We start from the raw sequence: 13,022 nt of genomic DNA, 5'->3' as shown, positions 1-13,022 counted from the left end.
ACCATCAGTGGACTGAAAATTCTGAAAGCTGCTGCTGATTCAGTTGCTCCAACGCCTGCTGCTGTTTTACTTGGAACATTCCCTGTATTAGATTGTGCTTCACTCTAAGCTGGGTGCAAAAGACCTTTCCTTCCAACCTTCTAAATTGTCTTGGGCTGGAAATTGTTTCACTCAATCCTTTTGTGGGTTCTGTCATTCTAGAAATTATTTTGAGGTATTATTTTTAAATTGTTTGGAGGAGAATTTGGAAGAGCTCAGGGGAGTCCCTGCCTTTTCTGTCATCTTAGCTCTACTACCATATTTCCCATGTTCCTATGTTTTAAGGTGCTTTCCATTTCTGAGATTTATGTGTTCTAATTTTTTTTCAATGAACTTGCATTTGACTAAAGCCTTCATTTTTTTTTTTCAGATGAACTATCTGGTCATATCTGCCTCATCTTGTATTGGTGAAATTGTTTTGTTTGGACCTAAGGATAAGACAGCATTTATCCCAATTAAACTTGGGCATTTTAGATTTGGCCCAATTTTCTAAGCTATTAAGACTTTTCAAGTTCTGATTCTTTCACCTAGAATATTAGTTATTTTTGTCAGTTTTGTGCCATGTGTAAATTTGATAACCTTAATCTAAATAAAAATTTCAAGGTCTCATGACCTTATAGTGATCCTTGGTTTATTCTTCTGGTGACCACATTCCAAGAAGACACTGGGCCATTAATGACTATTTTTTGAATCTCACCATTCAATCAGTTCTGAATCTAGCTATATTATTTTCTAGTTCACTTCTCTCCATTTTGTCTATAAGGAATTTACAAAAAAGAGATTTTGTCATATGTTTTACTAAAATCTAGGTAAATTATATTCATAGCATTCTGTCAGAAAAGGAAATGAAGTTAGTCTGATATGACCTGTTTTTGATGAAGCCAAGAAGGTTCTTTGTGATCACAATTTGTTTTTCTCTCTATTCACTATATCTTTAATTAAATTAAATTCAACAACCATTTATTAAACACCTATAGGAATCAATGTCAAGTTCATTCCCATCCCCATTTTAGAAAATCAAGCTCTTATTATGTTTCTGTTTTTTCTGCCAGGGAAGCAATCTTTAGACAAGAAAGATTAAAAAGTGTCAAATAGAGAGTTGATACCCAAGATAGGTAAGCAGGTGTGAAGAGAGTACCCACCTTCCATTTATGAATCTAAATCACCTGGCTCAAATGAACTACATCTTTGGATGCTGAAGAACTGGAAGATGTGATTGTTGAGTCACTTGTCAATGATCCTTGAAAGATTCCAGAAAAGGGTGAGATGCCATAGAATTGTAGAAGGGCAACTATTGTGTACTCTCTTCTCTCCAGTATTGGTTAAAATTGTCCTATTTGCCCCCAAATTGGTGTACTATGCTTTCTTTGATTTTTCTTTTGCCCAATATAGCTCAAAACAAAACAAAAACAAAAAGCTTTTTGTTATCCCTAGCTTTCCTCGCCAACTGCAATTAATATTGAGCTTTAGCATGTCTGACATTATTCCTTCATGCTTTTGTCTACATCCTCTGTTACATGACTTTGTTAAATTTTTGCACCTGTCTTAAAAATACAGGATAGTTGGTGACTTCCCCTTGTATACACATTAGTCTCTTTAGACAACTCTCCTTTTTTTCTTTCTCATTAGAATTCTTTCTCTTTGTATCTTTGGAATTTCATTTTTGTTAACTTCTACATTTATATGGTACTGTGGTTAGAGCTCTGAACTTGGAATGAGGAAGACCTGAGTTTGAATCCTGCCTTAGACACCTGCTAGCTGTATGATGTTGGAAAATTAATTTAATTTTTCTCAATATCAGTTTCTATATCTGTGAGATGAAGAAAATAGTCTCTATCTCACAGGGTTGTACTGAATATCATAGGCCACCTTCTTCAGGAAACCTTTCCCAATCCCCCTTAATTGTAATGTTTGCCCTCTGTTGACTACTTCCAATTTATCTTGTGTGTAGGTTTTTTTTGGGTACATAATTATTTACATGTTTTCTCCTCTGTTAAAATATGAGGTCATTGAAATCAAGAACTGACTTTTATGTTTCTTTGTATCCCCAGAGCCTAGTACAGAGTAGGCACTAAATGTTTATTGATTGACAACCCTTAAAGTTTTCTCTCTCTCTCTCTCTGTCTTTATATTATATTATATCACATCATATCATGTCATATTGTATTATAGCTTTCTACTTTTTTCTTGACTTCCCTTGTAGAAGTTTAGCCCACGAGATCCTATCTAACCTTTCAATGGAATCTCTGAAATCAACTCTCCAAGAATCTAGGTTGCATATCAGACTATTTTCAACTTTCTTCAACTGTAACACAAACTATAAGTTGGAACCTAAGACCTCCCCCCATTTCCCCAAAATTCCCATCATTTCTACTTTAGCAACTGGATCCTCTGTTGGTAGGAATAAGACCTAGAATAGAATCCTTGCTGGTGATTCCTTTTGAAAGATGAAATTATTAAGTCAAGTAAGGAAAAAATTAGGTGCTCTGCTTTTACCAGAGAGAGAATACTCTAGCAGATGTTTAGAGAACTGAAGTCCCTTATCATCACTATATCATACCTGTGTGCCAGACTTATGATTTGTTTATTGAACTAAGTTATTTCCTTTTTCTGTTCTGGTGGTCTGATGATAGTATCACTTCTCTTTCTTCCTCTGTTAATCTTCACCCAAATGCTTTCTCCATCATGCTTTTCCCTTTCCCAATCTGGTTAATGAATTTCCATAGAATGAATCTTCTTAATGTATAATACTACACTAAATGCTCTTTTATCTGGCATGTTTTTTTTAATAAGTTATAACTTTTTAAAGTCACATTCTTCATGAATCTTAGCCTACTAATTCTCAGTGATATCTATGAGTTTAATGTTGTCTGCTTTAGGTAGGATTTCTAAATCACCTTACTTGCTAGTCAAACTTTCTGAATTTGTCTATAGCTGTCTGAAGCTATGGATTTTATTATGGGCCCTTTTCTTGGATTTCGTCTCAGGCTATGTCTTTGCTTAGGTTTTGTCTCACATTGAGAATTTCTCCAAAACTATGAGCAATAAGCTACTCAATGTATACCATAAATCAAATTTATGACAGATTATTTATTTCTGCACCCTCCCAAGCTTTAACCTCAGATCATTTCTACCATCCTCTGCCTTTGCTCCTACACATGTACTGCTAAACAAATATGGAGAAAACCACAAAATTATTCTGATTGAGTCTACTATGAATTTATGTTGCACAACCTCAACTGGGCCCTTGCTGCTACTAGGCATTCGTGCTATATTTCCCTTATTAATTCATTATCCTATTCTCCACAATGGCTCTTTCGAACCTTTTCATCCCTTCTCAAACCTTCCATTTTCCCTCCCTCCTCCCTCTCAGTTGAGCTCCTTGCCTTATGTTTTACAGAAAAAAATTGAGGCCATTCACTGGGAACTCCCTTTTCTCCCCTCTTCCTCATCTAATATCACTAATATGCCTTCTGCTGCTATTTCCTCCTGACTCACATGATGAGCTGGTCTTGCTCTTTATTGAGCACAAGCAATCTTATACCCTCCAGATTTCTCCAATAGATTGCCCCTCTCTGTTATCCCCACTCAATCACTTATTTTGAATTTCTCTCTGTCTGTTAGCTCATTCCCTCCTGCCTACAGACATGCCTTTCCCATCCTGAAAAAAACTCTCATTTGACTTTTCCTTTCTGGCTAACTATAGTCCTATATTTCTTTTGCCCTTTGTAGTTAAACTTGCTTTTTTTTTGGAGGGGGGAGGGCAGGGCAATTGGGGTTAAGTGACTTGCCCAAGGTCACACGGCTAGTAAGTGTTAAGTGTCTGAGGTCGGATTTGAACTCAGGTCCTCCTGACTCCAGGGCCAGTGCTCTATTCACTGCACCACCTAGGCACCCCCCTTTGTAGCTAAACTTGAAAAAAAACACCACCTACAATAGATGCTTCAACTTTGTCTCCCCTCACTCTCTTTTTAATACCTTATAGTCTAGCTTCGGACCTCATCAATCCACTGAAACTGCTTTATCCTAAGTTACTAATGATCTCTTAGTCACCAAATCCAATAGCCTTTTCTTAGTTCTTATTCTCCCTGACCTCTCTGCAGTCTTTGACATTCTCTCCTCCTTGACACTCTCTTTCTAGGCTTTTGAAAGTTCTCATCCTACCTATCAACTTGCTCCTCGTCAGCCTTCTTTGTTGGATTCCCCATCCAGATCGTGCTCTCTGAAAGTAGGTATCCCACAGGTTTCTGTCTTGGGCCCTCATCTCTTCTCCTTCTATACTAATTCACTTGGAAACCTCATCAGCTCCCATGGATTTTATTACCATTTTTATTCTGATAATTCTCAAATCTATCTATCCTGCCCTAATCTCTCTGACCTCAAATCTCACATCTCTAACTGCCTTTCAGACATCTCAAACTGGACGTCCAGTAGATAATATATCCAAAATGGAACACATAATCTTTCCCCTTAACCTTCCCCACATCCCAACTTCCCTATAGAAAGAAGGTAGAGGGTGACACCTTCTTTCTAGTCTCTCAGGTTCACAACCTAGGAGTCTTCCTTGACTCTTTCTCTCACTTCCCATATTCAATCTATTGCCAAGATCTGCTGATTTTACCTTTGCAACATCTCTCAAATATGCCCCCTTCTTTATTCTGACATTGTTTTATTTCTCCTCTATATTTTTGCTTTGTTTTGTTTCCCTTCTCTCTCCCCACTTCCCACTTATCACTGTTTGTGCCATGGAGACTAAACAAAAAAAAGCCTTATAAACCTTTAGATGCTGGAAGGTCCTCTAGAGAATCCTTAGGATCTTTCTATCAAGGAGTGGTGTATGATAGGACAAAGTTTCCTCTGGAACTTAATTTGCTTCAGTTTTCTTGGTGCAACTTCTTGATCATCTAAGCGAACAAAAAGTCCTAACCATATGAAATTTGGGTCTCAGACTTGGTGGGTACTTAAGATCATATAAGTCACCAAATCCTGATTACATGGACATGGGGGATAGGGAAGAAACGAAGGAGGGAGGATGACCTGCATGTATTCAGAGAAGTTAAGTGCCACTATAATCTAGTTGCTTAGCATTGATATGATAGGTCAAAGTATACCTCCTTTGTTAAATGTTCAGTGTTTTGTGAGTGCCTCATTTGGTCCCAATATCTAACATGAGCTAAGAGGATGTTGGCATTAGAACTTCACATATGGGACCACAAATAGTAAAATGGGGGGCAAAGAACTTGATTTGATATTCTCATTATTTGGACAGAAATGAAAAAAGTAGCACAAGATAATTCAATTTATGCTCACTCGTCATTAGCAAAACTTAATATGGACTTGAATTAATGTTTTCTTTTTCAATGATAATTCAAATCAAAAAACAAGTGTCAAATACCTACCGTGTCTGTGCCTGGTGCTGTGAAATATACAAAGTTTAGATAAGAAATGGTCCCGCTGTCATGGAGCTTACAGTCTAGCAGGAAATATAACACTATCTAACTATATATAGTTCCCAGGGCACTACCTGTCTTCAGTATATTCCCCGATGGTATCCTCAAGAAAAAAAAAAAAAACAGCTCAAAATCCATTGCTTTTGAACCCCAACTATTGTGTTTACTTCTACCAACCAATGAAAGATTCAGCTAGTCCAAAACAAAGACATGGAACAGCCTTCTGATTATAGGTAGCAGTAGAATATTTTCTGGACAAACTTACCTACCAGAATATGTCAGTCAGTCAATAGACATTTATTAAGTGCCTACTATATGTCAGGCACTGTGCTAAATGTTAGAAAAACAAAGAAAGGTAAAATAAAGTTCCTGCCCTTGAGAATCTCACAATCTAATGGGGAATACAACATGAAAATAACTATACAAACAAGCTAAAAATAAATAGATTGGAATAAATTAAATAATAAATTGAAATAACCAATAACTTGAAGGTACTAGAATTAAGGAAGATCAGGAAAGGTTTTCTATAGAAGGTACAGATTTTTAGCTGGGACTTGAAGGAAGCCAGGGAAACCAGGAGGCAGAGATTATGAGGGAAAGAATTCTATGCATGGGGGACAGTCAATGAAAATGTCTGGACTTGAGAGATAGGGTTTTCTGTTTGAAGAAAAAGGAAGTCAGTGAAAATGGATTGTAGAGTACACAGACAGGGGATTTAATGTATAAGAAAACTGGAAAGTTGGGGTGGAGGTTAGTTATGAAGGGCCATGGATGCCTAAAAGACGATTTTATTCTGGGGGATAATTATTCTGGGGGATGATAGGCAGCCACTGGAATTTATCAAATAGGGAAGTCCCATGGTTAGACCTTCACTTTAGGAAGATAACTTTGAGAGCTAAGTGGGAAGATAACTTTGAGAGCTAAGTGGGAAATGAACACAATCAGTGAGAAGAATGAACCTATACAGGAAATTCATGTGAAGAAGCACACACTTAGGGAAAATGTGTCCAGGGTACATTTTGTAGAAGTATAACTCATGCTTCCAAAACTTCCATTGATGTTTTCTGGTGATATCATTGCTTTGCTTCCTGTTCAACCTATTCACTTCTGTTGGTTTGTGGTCTCTCCTAGATATCTGGTTTTATAACTTCTTCTAGGAACTGCTCTGCTGGTTGTATAGTCACTGTTAGATGTTACTCTACCAGACATGTAGTTTTGGAGTAACACCTCTCTCTGTTGGTCTCAGCTATTGGTCTCAGTTGTAGTCTACAGCTGAGGTTCAATCTCTTCCCTGTGAGAGGAGACATGAACTCACTGTTAGCTGGGAACCCAGAAACTTAAGCTTCAGTTCTTTTAGTGAGGGAGTCAAGGACTTTACAAGTTAGTATTAGATTGGAACAACACCCTCAGTTGCCTTTTCTCCACTAGGATAATCTATCGGTTTCTAGAGTTTAGTTATGTATAGCTTCCTTTTCTAGAATGAGAATCTTCACCTCTAGAGGAACACAGAATAGCCAGCTAGTTTAATAGAACCCAGGGGCATTTAATCTCTCTGAGCCTTACTATCCTATTCGACAGGAGCATTTTCCCCAGCTCAAGTTTCTAGATGACTTAGAAAATACCCTTTAACTTCCATCAGATTCTTATTGCCAACCTGCATACCTTCAGAATCATTTGACGGTCTTCTCTTTCATGAAACTGCCAAGGACTATCTGGGTCTAAGGCATTCAAGATTTATTGATCCTCCAAGCTTTTTTGGTCTCTTATGGAAATTAAGGTGTGTGTGTGTGTGTGTGTGTGTGTGTGTGTGTGTGTGAAGAATGGCAAGAATAAAAACTCTAGATTGAGCAGTATAGAGGTATTACCCTCAACCTCAAACCTTTGTTCCAACTTTCTGCCTTTATTATGTATATGTGCCTGGCAACAAGCCTCCCAGGTTTGAGCTGTCCTTGTATATTGTATATTGTAAAATATACAATATTACAAGATAAGTGCATTAGAGAGGTGTAGTTTATGCTATGCAAGGTCTGAAGAGCAAAAGGTCATTACTGACTATGAAATATCAGAGAAATGCTTCTTGAAGGAGGTGGCATTTGAATTTGGCTTTAAACAATGAGTTGGAATTTAAGAGGCTTTATAGGGAGTTTTTCAATCATAGAGAGAAGTATGAGAAAAAGCAGAGATGCAGGAAAGTGCAGAGAATATTCAGAGATTAGAGAACAGTTCAGTTTGACTGGAGCACAAGGCTTGAGGAGGGGAGTAGGATATGTGGAAAAAAATGTGGAAAGGCAGGATGGTGCCAGATTCTGGAGGGTCTTAGATCCTTTTGATAGCTTCATAAAGTGACTTTTTTATGTTAATAAAAACCTATCAGGGTAAAGAGTGAGAAAGAATTGGCAAGATTTTTTAAAAAAGTCTAGAGAAAAGGACTGATATGATAAAATCCTTCCTGGTTAGGGTATAATCTTCGTTTTACCCCTATCATTCACTTTGTCATTGTCCACTTTTTAATGAATGTACAATCATGGAAAAGAAATTTTATTTCATTTGAATCTTTAATAAACACTGTTTTTAAAACATTACAGGTTGATGTGAGTGCTGTAATACATTATATGTGATGGCATTGCAGTCATTGGCGGCATTACTGAATGGAGCATCTCAAAGTAAAAAAAAAATAGATGTTACTGCAAAGATCTCTGAGGATATTGTAGTTGACAGTTATTGAGTGCTCTAGTATCAACTTAAAAAATCTTTAAAGTCAATTGAAAGTTGTGACACCCTTCCCCAATTCTCTTAACTGGTTTCTCCAAAACATAATATGTATTTTTAGGAGAAAAGGTATTTTGGACAGCAGATGGTTTGATAGGTACAATGTTATATGTGGACAATGGATCAAACTCCATCACAGGGGAATTTCTTGACTTAACTGAAACATTTGATGTAGCAGAAAGTTGTGAGATTTGGTGTTAGGTGAAACTTGAGTTTGAATCCTGGCAAAAACTAGTTGAGTGAACTTGCCAAGTGACTTTTGCTTTGTGAGCTTCATTTTCCCCATCTGTAAAATGGGAACAATAATCTTTTGGCTATTTACTCACATTTACTTGTGAGAAAAGTGCTATTACAAAGTAAACTTTAATGCCCTATAGAAAGTAATTCATTATAATTATTCTTATATATGAAAGATGCTTGTGTAAAATGATATTTTTGGGGGGCATGCCTGTATTTATCAATGATAGTACAAAAATCTTTACTTAGAATACCTAATATTAGAGGTAATTTATATTAATACTGGTGAAAAGGGAAATTGCCTAAGCAGCATGCCAATGTCAAATCAATTCACGTGGAGCTATTGTATAAAGTTTCCAGACCACTGAATGACCATGGATTTAGAGGTATGTAACTTAAGATAGCTGTGATTAGCACTTTTGTGATGAACCTCTCATTTGATCTAGGTTAATCCTCTGAACACAGATGTCTTGACTATCCCTGGGCCACCATTTAAACCCTTTCCAGCTTGGTAGGACTAGCCAGACCTTCTGTTCAGCTGGTTCACCCTTTAAGGACCCAATGTCACCTTTATGCTGTGATGAAGCATTAGTGGAGGATATCAGTGAAGTTATGGTTCTTATCATGATGGATTTGGAATTTAGTCACTTGGGAGTAGATGAAGTTTTACCTATTAGAAACAGTGTTAATCATGAGTAACTGAGATGGGAGTGTTTGAAACAGGTCCCAAAATGAATCCATGGTACCAAGAAAATGGAAGATACCAAAGAAAGAAAAAGCAAATGTGAGATGGGGGATTCACTTGAAGATAAGTAAGCAGAATAGGTTGTTTGGAACTCTCTAGCCAGCAGCTGGGCAGTTTGTAAGTACTTCAGCCTACCTAACTCTAAGGTTAGCTATTAGCTTTGCAGTAGGGAGTATTTAAAAGTACACACAACATATGAGGGAAAGAACCTGGAACCAACTAGCTTGCTACATTCCAAGAATCCATCTGGCATTTACCGAACTGCTTGTCCTACATTAAGCCCTGCAGAGTAAAAGCCATTTTTCATATCTATATACCTCTATTTTTGGTTCATGTAAGACAGTTTACTGAGTTTAGGGACCGAACCTGGGAGACTTTTCAAAAATGCCTAACTGAGGGATTTGTCTAGGGTAAAAATTTTCTAAGCTATGAATCTTAAAGGCAAAAATAAGAAACTTAGGCTACTATTTTAAAAAGCAAAAGGATAACAATAATATACCAGACAATAATATCTGACTTTTATGTAAGACTTTCATGCTTATAAAGCACTTTACATAAATTATCTCATTAATGCTTATGCAAACTACCATGAAGTAGATAGTACAGGTATACCCCCATTTTACAGGTGAGGAAACTGGTTTTCAGAGAGGCAGAAGGATTTGCTTGTCATATGATTAGTAAATGGCATAGCCAAATCTTAAACTCATCTTTTGATTGCAAGCCCAAAGGCTCTTTCTGCTATAAAATATAACCTCTCCAGAAAACTAAGTGTCAACTAAAAGATGGACACCCAGATTTCAGGCCCTAGGGAACATTATGGCTTTAGTATTCTATTGATAAAGGTGAGAGAGAGAAATAGCTAAGGGAATTGTCTTACATCTCAAATGTGAGTTCTTTGGCTGTAGCTTCTAATGAGTCAACTGTCATTTATTCATTTTGTTAAAGGGAAAATAAGAGTAGATGGATAACTGAAATCCATACATAAACCACACATCTCTTTCTAGTCTATTTTTTAACCTCTACTTCAATAAACTTGAGATACTAGCATATAAAAGAGGTAGACTGGGATTTTCCAATAGGCAAATGATATGTCAGTGAGCTGGATAACAACAATCACAGCAACTATAATAAATAACTCACATTTATATAGCAACTTTTATAATTACTTCTATCTCCTGTGTAACACTATATGTCCTACCCATTGCTGTGAGAGGTATATGATCTATTTCTCTTTTAATTTTTTTCAACAGTATGATATTTATTATTAAGATCACATATCTAGTTAGACTGTATTGTGGAATATGGTGTAAGGTATTAGTCTAAACCTAATTTCTGCCAGAATGCTTTCCAATTTTCCTAAAAGTTTTTTTTAATCAAATAAGGAGGCTTTTTTCTTCGGAAATTTGTAGTAAGCCAAAATATTTCATTCTTGGGGTCAGTTCCTATGTAGATGTCCTTGATGATGTGGCTTTGGCTTCTAGCTTTGAAGTCTGCTCTCCAGAGCATCCTTTGTTATGTGAATGCATAAGATAGGAGTTAACTGACCTTTCCTAAGATTTTTTGGTGCCTAGATAACATGACTTTATTAAATTCTGAACTACTTCCAGGATATGACAGATTGAGATAATGATAAGAATACTCCAGGATATGACCGACTAACCTATTGATAAGAGTACTCAAATCTTTGTCTGCTTGATCTTTAAAAACCTTATTTAAACAATCATTAAGTGGAGTTCATGGTTATTCTTTGAACTATCCACATGGTCTGGTCATTTCTTATTCCCATCTCTGATCATGCTTAGTGCTGGACACTGAGCAGCCCATGACAGCAATTTATGCTTTCCACTTTATCAAAAACTGGGTCATTGAATTCTATTATTTTGGATTCCCCCTTGTTTTGTCTGTTCCATTGATCTCTATTTTTAAACCAAAACAAATTATTTTCATTCTGCTTTATAATATAGTGAAGTGCCCACCAGAAATTATACACTAGAGCCCCCTTAAACCTGCTACAGGGGACCCCTACTGGGGTCCTTGGAAACCACCTAATAGGCTCCAATAATAAAGAAATGTTTCACCTGTGTTGCTAAAAATATGCCACAGATTCCCACGGATTCAGGTCTGTTTCTCTTCAGTAGAAATAATACTAAGGCTTTGTTTCAATAAGAATAACACTGAGAATGTTTTGCTTGAACCCAAATAATACTGGGAATGATTTGCATTAATAAGAATAATACTGGGAATGTTTTGCTTCAGTAGATACAATGCTAAAGACATTGTACCCCTTAGAAACATATTTTGTTGCCAGCAATCACATTGTCTATAAAATTATGTCTAACAGAAAGCTCGATGCTGTCTTTCGGTCCCAGAGGCAGTCCCGGCCAGTTAATAAACACTCCTATCAAATTATAATTGGCCTAGGTGTCCTGTTATGTCTCGGTGTCCATTACAATAGTCTGAGGTCTAGGAGTGCTATTCCCATTGTATTGTTTCTTCTTTTTCATCATTTCCCTTAATATTCTAGATCTTTTGTTTTTCCAAATGAATATTGTTATTATTTTATCAAGTTTGCTAAAGTATCACCTTGGTAAATTGATTGGGCTAGCATTAAGAGTATAAATTAGTTTGATAGTATTGTCATCTTTATTATATTGGCATGGCCTAGTCATGAGCACTGAATATTTCTCTGGTTATTTGAGTTAATTTTATATCTTTGAGGAGTACTGAGTAACTGAATAATATATCTTCTGTGTGCTTCAGGAGGTCAATCTTCAGATATTTTATGCATTTTGTACTTATTTGAAATGGGATTTCCCTTTTTTATTATTGCTTCTTGTTTTATTATTATATAGAAATATTGATTTTTGAGGATTTATTGTGTAGTCTGCTACTTTGCTGAAGCCACTGACTCAATTAGTATCTTTGCTGATGCCCTAAGATTTTCCAAACAGACCATCATATGATCAGTAAATTCAGATAGTTTTATCTCCTTACCTGTCTTTATGCCTTTAACTACTTCCTTTTGCTTTATTGCTATTGCCAAAATTTCCAGAATCATATCTAATAGTAATGGGGAGAGGGGCCATCCTTGCTTCACTCCCATATTTCTTGGAAAAGGTTCTAATGAATCCCTATTATATATTATGTTTGCTTTTGATTTTAGATATATGCTTTTAATGATATTAAATATATCACTGTGCCTATATTTTGTGGACTTTTTTTTTTTTTAGCATACAAGAGTGTTGTATTTTGTCAAAAGCTTTTTCTGTATCTCTTGAGATGATCATGTGGTTTTGAATGTTTTGGTTTTAAAATGATTAATTATGTCATTTTCCCAATATTGAATCATTCTTACATCTCTAGTATAAATCCTGCTTGGTCATAATGGATGATTTCTTGGATAAATCACTATAGTCTATTTAATAAGATTTTGTTTAAAAAATTTGAGTCAATATTCATTGATGATATTGGCCTGTGGTTTTGTTTCTGTGTTTTATCTTTTTTTGATTTAGGCACTAGGACTATATTTGTCTCATAAAAGGATTCTGGTAGGGTGCTTACTTTTTCAATTTTTGAGAATAATTTGTGAAATATGGATGCTAACTTATCTTTAAAAGTTTGATAGAGGGGAGGCTAGGTGGTGCAGTGAATGAATAGAGCATTGGTCCTGGAGTCAGGAGGACCTGAGTTCAAATCCAGCCTCAGACACTTAACACAAAAACTAGCTGTGTGACCTTGGGCAAGTCACATAATCAAAATTGCCCTTCAGAAAGCAAAAAAAA

The sequence above is a fragment of the Petaurus breviceps genome, unplaced genomic scaffold, assembly GCF_028583685.1.
Source record: "Petaurus breviceps papuanus isolate PSGF00001 unplaced genomic scaffold, PetGlider_PUasm1.0 171, whole genome shotgun sequence".
NCBI classification, from domain to species: domain Eukaryota; kingdom Metazoa; phylum Chordata; class Mammalia; order Diprotodontia; family Petauridae; genus Petaurus; species Petaurus breviceps.
Note: the sequence above shows the minus strand (reverse complement) of the source record.